Genomic DNA, 12,500 nt, shown 5'->3' with positions numbered 1-12,500 from the left:
CAAATGTACCTCTGGAACAATGGGCAAAAGTCCCCATAAACACACTCCTAAATCTTGTGGACAGCCCTCCCAGAAGAGTTGAAGCTGTTATAACTGCAAAGGGTGGACGAACGTCATCATAAACCCTATGGATTAAGAATGGGATGTGACTGAAGTGCATATGTGAGTCAAGGCAGGTGACTCAATACTTTTGTATATTTTTTCTTAAAAAAAAAATCCCATCCCCTCCTCTAAACTCTAAGAACTCGACCACTAGGTGGCGATGAGATTACTCATCCACTCCTCTAAACTCAACCACTAGGTGGCGATGAGACGACTCTAGGAACTCAACCACTAGGTGGCGATGAGATGACTCTAGGAACTCAACCACTAGGTGGCGATGAGATTCATTCCCCTCCCTATTGCTAATGTGATCTCATAGCTAACAGAACAGAACGTCCTCGTTAGTGGTGAGTATCCCCGCCTGTCACGTTGGACACCGGGGGACGGGGAGATGCTGCAGCCTTTTGGGGCTTCCAGTAGGGGGCAGTGGTGCTCTACTGGTTAGGGCTTCCAGTAGGGGGCAGTGGTGCTCTTCTGGTTAGGGCTTCCAGTAGGGGGCAGTGGTGCTCTTCTGGTTAGGGCTTCCAGCTGGTATACAAGCAAAAAGAGTACCGCACGCACATCCAAAAAGATAAAACACTGGGTGCTGGACAGATGAGCAAAAGTTAAAAAGAACAGGAAGTCCGCACACCAGATAATGCTCCTCAGTGTTATTTAATAGTCACCACGACGTAACGTTTCGGGCCCCTAGCCCTTCATCAGACATGAAACATGTGGGGAGACACACCTCCATATATACATCATCACTAGACATGTGATCAATTATGTAGCAATCAATTATGTAAAAAAGTCTGCAATATCAAAACAGTCTAAGACATTTAAAATAGTCTAAGAGAAGTTAGAGGTGCCTCTACCACTAAAAAAGAAGTGATACTAAGTGAAAAAAACAGAAATGAAAATTAAGGAAAAAGGTAAACATGAATCAGAGACAGAAAAGAAAAGAAACAATTTGGACAAGAATGCCACAAAAATGTCACAAAAATGTGCAACACCAGTCAATCCACTACAATAAACAAAGTACAATGGAAACATGACATTAAATGTCAAGTCAGCACCACATTACCACAATATTTACAACATTTACAAAATGTGCAGTTATATCACAAAAAAGGCCTTAAGTCAAAGTCTTCGTTCAACCCTTTTGGAGCTAAAGTATCCAGGGTATAAATCCAAAATGCTTCCCTTTTGAGTAGCAGACAATTAACATCTCCTCCACGGATGGGCTGTTTTACCAATTCAATGCCACAATATCTAAGAGTGGATACATTATGGCAGGCTTGTGTGAAATGCACCGCTACTGGGCTTTTTGTGTCATGGTGGCGAATATTAGATCTGTGTTCTGAGATTCTGGTCTTCAGTGATCTGGTGGTTTTTCCAACATAGCCCAAGCCACACGGGCACTTAAGCAAATAAATGACATTCTTAGTATTGCAGGTGATCACACTCTTGATATCATAAGATTTTCCTGTACGTGGGTGGTTGAATGTAGTCGTTTTTTGTGTGAAATTGCATTGAGGGCAATTGCCACATCTGTAATTCCCAACCGGAATAGACTGTAAGAAATGTGGAGAAGTCAGTGGTGGGAGATGAGCTCTCACCAACATGTTTTTGAGATTGGGTGCTCTCTTGTACACAATGCGCGGTGGTGTGGTAAAACATTTGAGTGCTGGATCAGAGTCAATGATGTGCCAATGTCTTTTAATGATGGATTCAAAATCTCTGCCAAGAGGTGAGTATTGGACAATACAATTTACTCTAGACTCAGATGTTCTGGATCTGGTGTTGCTAAGACAATCAGTTTGAGTCACATTATCAAAGCGAGTATGTGCTTGTGTAATCCATTCATGTTTATATTGTCTCTGTTGAAAACGTTGTTCCAGGTCAGCAGCCTGGGTTTGAAAATCACTATCAGAACTGCAGCTGGTACCCTTTTGGGGCAGTCGTGCTCTACTGGTTAGGGCTTCCAGCTGGTACCCTTTTGGGGCAGTGGTGGGCTACTGGTTAGGGCTTCCAGCTGGTACCCTTTTGGGGCAGTGGTGGGCTACTGGTTAGGGCTTCCAGTAGGGGGCAGTGGTGCTCTACTGGTTAGGGCTTCCAGTAGGGGGCAGTGGTGCTCTACTGGTTAGGGCTTCCAGTAGGGGGCAGTGGTGCTCTACTGGTTAGGGCTTCCAGTAGGGGGCAGTGGTGCTCTACTGGTTAGGGCTTCCAGTAGGGGGCAGTGGTGCTCTACTGGTTAGGGCTTCCAGTAGGGGGCAGTGGTGCTCTACTGGTTAGGGCTTCCAGTAGGGGGCAGTGGTGCTCTACTGGTTAGGGCTTCCAGCTGGTATCCTTTTGGGGCAGTTGTGCTCTACTGGTTAGGGCTTCCAGTAGGGGGCAGTGGTGCTCTACTGGTTAGGGCTTCCAGTAGGGGGCAGTAATAGAGTGTGTAAGTGTGTGTGTGTCCATCTTCCTATTCCATCATTCCTACCCCACCTGTGACCATGTAATAGAGTGTGTAAGTGTGTGTCCATCTTCCTATTTCATCATTCCTACCCCACCTGTGACAGTAGTGAATATATTGCCCCCTCACATTACAGTAGTGAGTTAGTACAATATATTGCCCCCTCACATTACAGTAGTCAAATATATTGCCCCCTCACAATACAGCAGTGAATATATTGCCCCCTCACATTACAGTAGTGAATATATTGCCCCCTCACAATACAGTAATGAGTTAGTAAAATATATTGCCCCCTCACATTACAGTAGTGAGTTAGTAAAATATATTGCCCCCTCACATTACAGTAGTAAATATATTGCCCCCTCACATTACAGTAGTGAATATATTGCCCCCTCACAATACAGTAATGAGTTAGTAAAATATATTGCCCCCTCACATTACAGTAGTGAATATATTGCCCCCTCACATTACAGTAGTGAGTTAGTAAAATATATTGCCCCCTCACATTACAGTAGTAAAATATATTGCCCCCTCACATTACAGTAGTGAATATATTGCCCCCTCACATTACAGTAGTGAATATATTGCCCCCTCACATTACAGTAATAAATATATTGCCCCCTCACATTACAGTAGTGAATATATTGCCCCCTCACATTACAGTAGTGAATATATTGCCCCCTCACATTACAGTAGTGAACATATTGCCCCCTCACATTACAGTAGCGAATATATTGCCCCCTCACATTACAGTAGTGAACATATTGCCCCCTCACATTACAGTAGCGAATATATTGCCCCCTCACATTACAGTAGTGAATATATTGCCCCCTCACATTACAGTAGCGAATATATTGCCCCCTCACATTACAGTAGTGAGTTAGTAAAATATATTGCCCCCTCACATTACAGTAGTGAGTTAATAAAATATATTGCCCCCTCACATTACAGTAGTAAAATATATTGCCCCCTCACATTACAGTAGTAAAATATATTGCCCCCTCACATTACAGTAGTCAATATATTGCCCCCTCACATTACAGTAGTAAAATATATTGCCCCCTCACATTGCAGTAGTGAGTTAGTAAAATATATTGCCCCCTCACATTACAGTAGTGAATATATTGCCCCTCACATTACAGTAGTGAATATATTGCCCCCTCACATTACAGTAGTGAGTTAGTAAAATATATTGCCCCCTCACATTACAGTAGTCAATATATTGCCCCCTCACATTACAGTAGTAAAATATATTGCCCCCTCACATTGCAGTAGTGAGTTAGTAAAATATATTGCCCCCTCACATTACAGTAGTGAATATATTGCCCCTCACATTACAGTAGTGAATATATTGCCCCCTCACATTACAGTAGTGAGTTAGTAAAATATATTGCCCCCTCACATTACAGTAGTAAAATATATTGCCCCCTCACATTACAGTAGTGAACATATTGCCCCCTCACATTACAGTAGCGAATATATTGCCCCCTCACATTACAGTAGTGAATATATTGCCCCCTCACATTACAGTAGTGAATATATTCCCCCCTCACATTACAGTAGTGAATATATTGCCCCCTCACATTACAGTAGTGAGTTAGTAAAATATATTGCCCCCTCACATTACAGTAGTAAAATATATTGCCCCCTCACATTACAGTAGTGAATATATTGCCCCTCACATTACAGTAGTAAAATATATTGCCCCCTCACATTACAGTAGTGAGTTAGTAAAATATATTGCCCCCTCAAATTGCAGTAGTGAGTTAGTAAAATATATTGCCCCCTCACATTACAGTAGTGAATATATTGCCCCCTCACATTACAGTAGTAAATATATTGCCCCCTCACATTGCAGTAGTGAATATATTGCCCCCTCACATTACAGTAGTAAATATATTGCCCCCTCACATTACAGTAGTGAATATATTGCCCCCTCACATTACAGTAGTGAAATATATTGCCCCCTCACATTACAGTAGTAAAATATATTGCCCCCTCACATTACAGTAGTGAATATATTGCCCCCTCACATTACAGTAGTGAACATATTGCCCCCTCACATTACAGTAGTGAAATATATTGCCCCCTCACATTACAGTAGTAAAATATATTGCCCCCTCACATTACAGTAGTGAATATATTGCCCCCTCACATTACAGTAGTGAGTTAGTAAAATATGTTTGTATTCATATTTGTAGTGAGTTCATGAGTATAACAGTAGTGAGTTTGTAAAGAGTTTGTAAGATATATATATAAATAAGTAAATTCCCCCTCCCCCTCCTGTATTATTCCCCCCTGTGAAGCATTAAAATGTATTTGAAGCCCTGTGAACAAAAACAAATAATACTATTTTTTTTTTTTTTTTTTAATAGTGCTTGTGGATGTAGGCCTATTTGTAGTGAGTTAATGTATATGAATCATTTTTATCATTTACTTTTAGGATGATTAATGATGTTAATGATGTTTTGTCATTTGTAAACAGATGAGGACCTGAGGAGAGTTATGGAAAATCACAAAGCCAGTCTGAAGAGGAGGTTTGAGAACATCTCTGAAGGCATCATCAAACCAGGAGCTGAGATACTCCTCAATAAGATCTACACAGAGCTCTACATCACAGGAGGAGAGAGTGAAGGGGTGAATAAGGAACATGAGGTTTGGCAGGTAGAGTCAGCGTCCAGATCTCAATCCACAGAAGACACATCAATCAACTGCAACGACATCTTCAAGCCCTTACTTGGACAGGAGAAGCACATCAGAACTGTGATGACCAAAGGTGTTGCTGGAATTGGAAAAACTGTCTCAGTGCAAAAGTTCATTCTTGATTGGACAGATGGGGTAGCCAATCAGGATGTAGATTTTATGTTTCCCCTTTCTTTCCGTGAGCTTAATTTAGTCAGAGGTGATCAGTACAGTCTTCACAGGCTCCTGCTTGACTTCCACCCTGAGCTTAAGAAGCTGAATGATGCTGAAGGATATAAAGACTGTCAGGTTTTGTTCATCTTTGATGGTTTGGATGAGAGTCGGTTGACTCTGGATCTGGAACAGATCAGTAAGTTGTCTGATGTGAAACAAACCTCATCAGTGGATGTTGTGATGACGAGCCTCATTCAGGGAACTCTACTTCCATCTGCACTCATCTGGATAACCTCACGACCAGCTGCAGCCAGTCAGATTCCTGATAAGTACATTGACCAGGTAACAGAAGTACGAGGATTCAATGACCCACAGAAGGAAGAATACTTCAGGAAGAGAATCAGTGATCAGAGTCAGGCCAGCAGAATCATCTCACACATTCAGACACCCAGGAGTCTCCATATTATGTGCCACATTCCAGTCTTTTGTTGGATTGCCGCTACTGTACTTCAGCAGATGCTGGAAAATAACATCAAAGACATTCCCAAAACACTGACTGAAATGTTCATACACTTCTTGCTCATCCAAACCACACGAAAGGATCAGAAGTATCAGAGTGGATCTGGAAAAGATACAAAGAAACTTCTGGAATCTCAGAGGATCATTTTACTGAAGCTGGCAGAACTGGCTTTCAAGAATCTAGAGAATGGCAACCTCATGTTTTATGAGGAAGACCTGAGAGAGTGTGGTATTGATGTCAGTGAAGCTTCAGTGTACTCTGGCATGTGCACTGAGATCTTCAAGACAGAAAATGTGGAATCTCAAAAGAAGAAGGTCTACTGCTTTGTGCATCTGAGTGTCCAGGAGTTTCTGGCAGCTGTGTTTGTGTTTCACTCGTATTTGGCTAAGAACTTTGATTCATTGAAATGCTTCCTCAGTGAAAAGGACAGAGATGAACTCAATCCATCATTTTTATCTTCTCTTCAATCAGCACTAGGGTTAAAAGAAAACTTGCATGTTTTACTTAAGAGTGCAGTTGATAAGGCTTTGGAGAGCCAGAACGGACACCTGGATCTCTTCCTTCGCTTCCTTATGGGCATTTCTGTGGAGAGAAATCACAAACTTCTGCGAGGTCTACTGAGCAACACACACAACAGCTCAAATAGTATCAAGGAAATATGTCAGTACATGAAGGAGCTCAACAGAGAAGGTCTCTCTCCTGAACGATGCATCAATCTTTTCCACTGCTTATTTGAAATGAATGATGATTCCATGCACAAAGAAATTCAGACATACTTGTCTTCACCAAAGAACATCACCCAGGAGCTTTCTCCTGCCCACTGTTCAGCACTGGCCCACATGCTTCTGATGTCTGAGGACGTGCTGGATGAGATTGAGCTGAAGAAATACAACACATCAGATGAGGGACGCAGGAGACTGCTCCCAGCTGTGAGGTGCTGCAGAAAGGCACGGTAAGTTTCAGATGGAGAGACTGTGCTAATTATAGTGACTAAATATAATGTTGAAGTCACTAGTCAGTGTTTCCCATACATTGACTTATTTGTGGCGGCCCACCACAATATCAACACTGACCACCACACAATGATTTTATGTACTACTTAAACTAGATTAACTCCTTTCATTGTAGAGCTATGCACCTTTCAGCCTCTCTGTTCCTCAACAAACATGCATGCACGTTTAAAGAATACATTAAACAAAATCCAGCAAGGATTGTTGTTGTTGACTGTTGTTGACGACTGGCTAATTTGCAATTAAATCCAGTTAGCATCATATACGTTATACAAACACACTACCACCACAAATAGAATCAAATTATGTGGGAAACACTGCTAGTCTACTACCACCTGGTGTGAACTTAGACGAACCTGTTAGCAGACTACAAGAACAAGATGTGCCAACAAGATGTGCTTGCTGCACTTCTGAAATGATTTTGGTAGATTTGAATACACTAATATTAGTTTAGCTTCATTGCTGCTTACGTCCCTGAAAGTCATAAAATGGAAAGTTTTGGAAACAGGCGTCAATGGGATCTTTTTCAGACTGACCTGCCCTGACCGGTTCACCCAGACTAGTCTACTACCAATCTAGGCTGACGGTATAAAACCTTTAAAGATGCCTAAAGGTGAAATAGTCTTGTGTGATGATGCACTTCACTGTTTTATGACACTGTTTTATTTGAATGAGCTTTTGCAAATGTGCCTGGTGGACACTTTTTCTCTTTTTTGAGTTTTTTTTTTTTTTTTAATTGAGAAATTCCATCTTCACTACAGGATTGTGGTTGGTTTTTTCGCACAACATGTTCACATGAAATTAAGCATAATAGCAGGATTGTGGTTGATGGTGTGCCATAAAGTGCCACATATATTTATAAATTGCGTATACAATTCTGTCCTCTTATAACATTACAAACCTTTCAGGTGTGTAGGTGCGTGACTGAGTGTTTTGCAATTTTGCCCAAGTACATGTGCTCTAGAGGTCTTGTGCGGGTATCAGGGGGGTGTGGGTGGTGAGTGTGTTTGTGTGAGAGGGCAATTGGGCAATATTTTATCCTTTCTCATGTTGTTATGCAGACTTGCTGAATGCAAACTCTCAGAGAAGTCCTGTGGAATTGTGGCTGCTGTTCTACGGTCACCAAACTCCCTGATAGAGCTGGACCTGAGTCACAATGACCTGGGAGATTCGGGAGTCCATCTTCTCTCTAAGGGACTGTCTAGTCCCCACTGCAAACTGCAGACCTTAAGGTTGGTGTTAGTCAGACATGTCTTTGTAAAGGATTATTATTATGACTAGCATAGCAGATTGTGGTTTGGTTTGTGTTTTATCTTTGTCTTAAGATCTGTACACAACAAGTACATTTTTTTTTCGGACAAAAACATTCACATGAAATTAAGCAGGTTACTAAACACATGTTTTCTATTAGTCTCGTTTGATGTGAAATATCGTATTTAGATAGATAGATAGATAGATAAATAGATACGTAGATAGATAGATAGATAGACTAGTCTCATTATAGAGGGGGCCAGCCGTGGCCTACTGGTTTGGGTTTCCAGCTTGTAACCGTAGGGTTCCCCGTTCACCGATCCACGATCCCCCACAAAAAATGTGGGGAACTGCTCTCCCACGTCACATTCAAGGCTGAAGTGCCCTTGACCTATAACCCCTAACACACATATACACATAGACATACACATGCACATACACATACACATACACATACTAGGGATGTTAACCGGTGACTGTTTGACCGATGGTTGACCGTATCCACGTTAGCCGATCAAAGTTGTCGCTAGTCGGTTAAAAAAAAAAAAAAACGATCTCTAAATTAGGCTATTATTATAGACAGTGGACTAAACGCTACTACAGCTAGCCATCTCATTCCAAGGTCTTTTTTGCGTGAAGTTAACAAATTATCCCTCACACTCAATTTGTAATAACTCGCCTGCTTGTAGGCTACTTAATAAACCAATAAAAACATTCGCACGCATGCCTTGGCCGGTGCGTCTTTTGCAATCTGGAGGTGCCCGTTTTATCCATTGGTTTTTATCGTGTTGCAGCAACTTTCCGCATAAAATAGATTAGATTAGATTTGGAAACACATTACATCTACATTTCAGGAAGAGTCAGCAATGGTAACAGATAAGGTAATGATGATCATCTTTCTTTATTAGTGTTAGTAGGCCTACTTCCTCAAACTATAGCGGCGTCTCCTCGGAGCTGTCATTTTCTTAAGTGAGCCGCGGCAATTTCAGTTTCAAATGAGCTTCTAACGCTAGACAAACGCCTTTATTTGCAACGCGATTGATTGATTACTTAATTGATTTATTGATTTATTCTTACGTTCACGCAAGAGAGGATTCATGAAATTGCATTCATGCTTTCAGTATCTTAACCAGTACTGTGTAATCTCCACACAGAAAACAACATTTGATTGGCAGACAACTGCTTTTGAATAAAAAAAATGCATTTTCCTATTGTATTGTTAGAACATACTGTACATTAACAAGTAGACTACAGTATGTGACCTGTTACTGTTACTGCAGAAGTTCTCACTACAGGTAACAAATGAATCATGAATCAATCAGTAATCAGCCAATCTAAATGCAGCATCAACTACACTGTTTACACTGATATCATTTTATGTGCATTTCACTAAATGTAGTCAATTTGATTCAAAGTAACCGTGCGTAATATGTAGAGTTCTTCTGTCATAATCCTGTCAAATGTTGTTGCAGATTTGCTGACTGTAAACTCACTGATAAGTCCTGTGAGATTGTTACTTCATTTCTACAATCACCAAACTCACTGCTACAGCTGGACTTGAATCACAATGATCTGGGAGATTCTGGAGTTCAGCTTCTCTCTAAAGGACTGTCCAGTTTTAACTGCAAAATACACACATTAAGGTGGGTAACTGGGTATCCATTTTATTATCATCTTAGGGAGATGAACCATGACAATATAACACCAACTGGTCAGCATTGAACATGCTGTAGCGTATTGCTTATATAATTGCATTTGTGTAGCCAAACTTTTGAGCCGATTTGGGAGTTTCAAGATTTGTTTGTGGATTAAGCAATATGGCACCAGTGAGAGTGGTGTGGGTAGCAGATATCAGCATGGCTGTGATTTGCAATATGGCAGCAGTGAGAGTGGCGTCGGTAGCAGATATCAGCATGGCTGTGATTTGCAATATGGCAGCAGTGAGAGTGGTGTGGGTAGCAGATATCAGCATGGCTGTGATTTGCAATTATGGCACCAGTGAGAGTGGTGTGGGTAGCAGATATCACCATGGCTGTGATTTGCAATATGGCAGCAGTGAGAGTGGCGTCAGTAGCAGATATCACCATGGCTGTGATTTGCAATATGGCAGCAGTGAGAGTGGTGTGGGTAGCAGATATCACCATGGCTGTGATTTGCAATATGGCAGCAGTGAGAGTGGCGTGGGTAGTAGATATCACCATGGCTGTGATTTGCAATATGGCAGCAGTGAGAGTGGTGTGGGTAGCAGATATCACCATGGCTGTGATTTGCAATATGGCAGCTGTGAGAGTGGTGTGGGTAGCAGATATCACCATGGCTGTGATTTGCAATATGGCAGCAGTGAGAGTGGCGTGGGTAGCAGATATCACCATGGCTGTGATTTGCAGTTAGGCGTGAGGCCAGAGGCCAAGCTCAGTTGGTGCCTGAACATTTATTTAGAGCATTGGAGCAGTTCTGTAGTTTATTAGTATTTTAGTAATGTGTTATTAGTTTACACACACATACACATACACATACACATACACATACACATACACATACACACATACACACTGTTACGGCCAGCTCGTTCTGAGACCGCAACATAAAGAGGGACGCAACAACAGTTTTGAATCAAATAATAATTTATTTAAGTAAAGCAAAATGTCTAGGGGAAAAGGTATGGGAGTGATGACGTGCGTGTCTGGATGTAAAGATTGTGTCAGTAGCTATGTGAGAAGCTAAAGGCAAATAGATAAAGAATGAGAATTAAGAATAGGAAACAAGAGGAGAGAGAGCAGAAGGGTGCAAGAAGCAAAGTAGCCTGCAAGAAGAAAGAAAAAAGTGCCTAACGGGAGAAGAGAGAATGACCCTTTATATGACCACGCCCTTGATGGCATAGCAGGTGTATGGAATTAAACAATCAACCTACAATGGGCTCCACCTGCCCGTGCACTGACAGGAAGAGACCAGAGGGGGCACAAGGGGGTCGTAACACCTCCCTCCCTAAAAGAGGTTTGCTGTAAGGAAACCTCCATATACACAAACAAGAAAATAAAGACCTCCTGTGGTCTCACAACATCTTCCTACATCCTGGTACCTGGGGATGAAGAAGACGGGACAAAAGAAACCACTGGGGTTCACGAAACACTAAATAAGGGGAAAAAAAACCAAACCAATATTCTAGAAAAGGAACACCATCTCACATAGTGACCTAGCCAAGATGTCTAAATTAATTCAAACGGGAGACATTACACCAATAACCATTGAAAACTGTCAGACAGCACTAACCATAAAAATCAGGCCAGTAACTTATAGGTAACCTTGTCTGAATCAGACGTGGAGCAAAACCAGAACTCCCACCCATAGGTGGCAGTAAACAGCAGTCAGTCTGCACCATGGCATTACCAATACCCACCGGACACATGTGTTGAACGGGTGGCGCCAACCCAAACCAAACACCATGCGCTACGAAGATGTAAAGAAGGGCACTTACAACGATAAGTATAAGTGAGGATAAATAAACCCCAAGACCACCCCTGGTCATAGCAGTACTCTCACTCTTCACCAACGACTTCCCAACAGAGAGCTTACTCTCCGCATTAGCATCACCAACAGCCTCAGTGACGGCTGACATGTTCCTCACCTGCCCTACAGATGGAGCTGATGAGCTCTTTTCCTCAGTCTCAGAGGTAGCAGAGAAGTCAGTCAAGCTAACAACATCTGGGGACGTTCTTGCCTTACTGGGAACCAGTGTCACTGACGAATGCCCAGTGCTTTGAGTCAATGACACTGCAGGCACACACACAGGTGGCAACACCTTTTCATTGTTTCCCCATACCATACCACCTGCCAAGTCATTTCCAAGAATGAGCCCAACCCCTGGCACAGGAAGTGAAGGCCGCACACCAACCACAGCCTTACCAGTAACCAGCTTTGATGTTAAATGTACCTGATGGAGCGGTACGGGAGCAGAGGCATCAAAACCTTGAACCCAGACGTGCGCTCCAGTGGCTGTATGGTCAGACAAGGGTAGTACACTGTCCAGCAGAAGAGACTGGGTAGCCCCTGTGTCTCGAAGGATACGGACAGTAGCACTATGCTTCTGATTAGGCAAAGACACAACCCCCTCAGAGATGAAAGCAGAATATCCAGTGTGAATCAACTCAGAACTCTCGGCCTGCCCAGGCATGAAAGAAGTCACCAGACCTATAGACTTGGTTTCTTTCCCCTTCCTACCAAGGGCAAGACACTCAGTCACTTTATGACCAGGCTTGTTGCAGTAAAAGCATGTGACCATCCTCCTGGTGACAGGAAAACTCTCAGCAACAGGGGAACGGCT

General features: G+C 42.3%; 1 pseudogene; it reads left to right on the top strand.

The window, feature by feature from the left end:
* LOC134075956 (NACHT, LRR and PYD domains-containing protein 12-like) overlaps positions 1 to 12,500 on the top strand; it is a 44,453-nt pseudogene that overhangs the window by 20,760 nt on the left and 11,193 nt on the right.

Source organism: Sardina pilchardus, chromosome 1 (assembly GCF_963854185.1).
Source record: "Sardina pilchardus chromosome 1, fSarPil1.1, whole genome shotgun sequence".
Taxonomy (NCBI): domain Eukaryota; kingdom Metazoa; phylum Chordata; class Actinopteri; order Clupeiformes; family Clupeidae; genus Sardina; species Sardina pilchardus.
The sequence above is the reverse complement of the archived record's forward strand: the minus strand, read 5'-3'. Positions and strand labels throughout refer to the sequence as shown.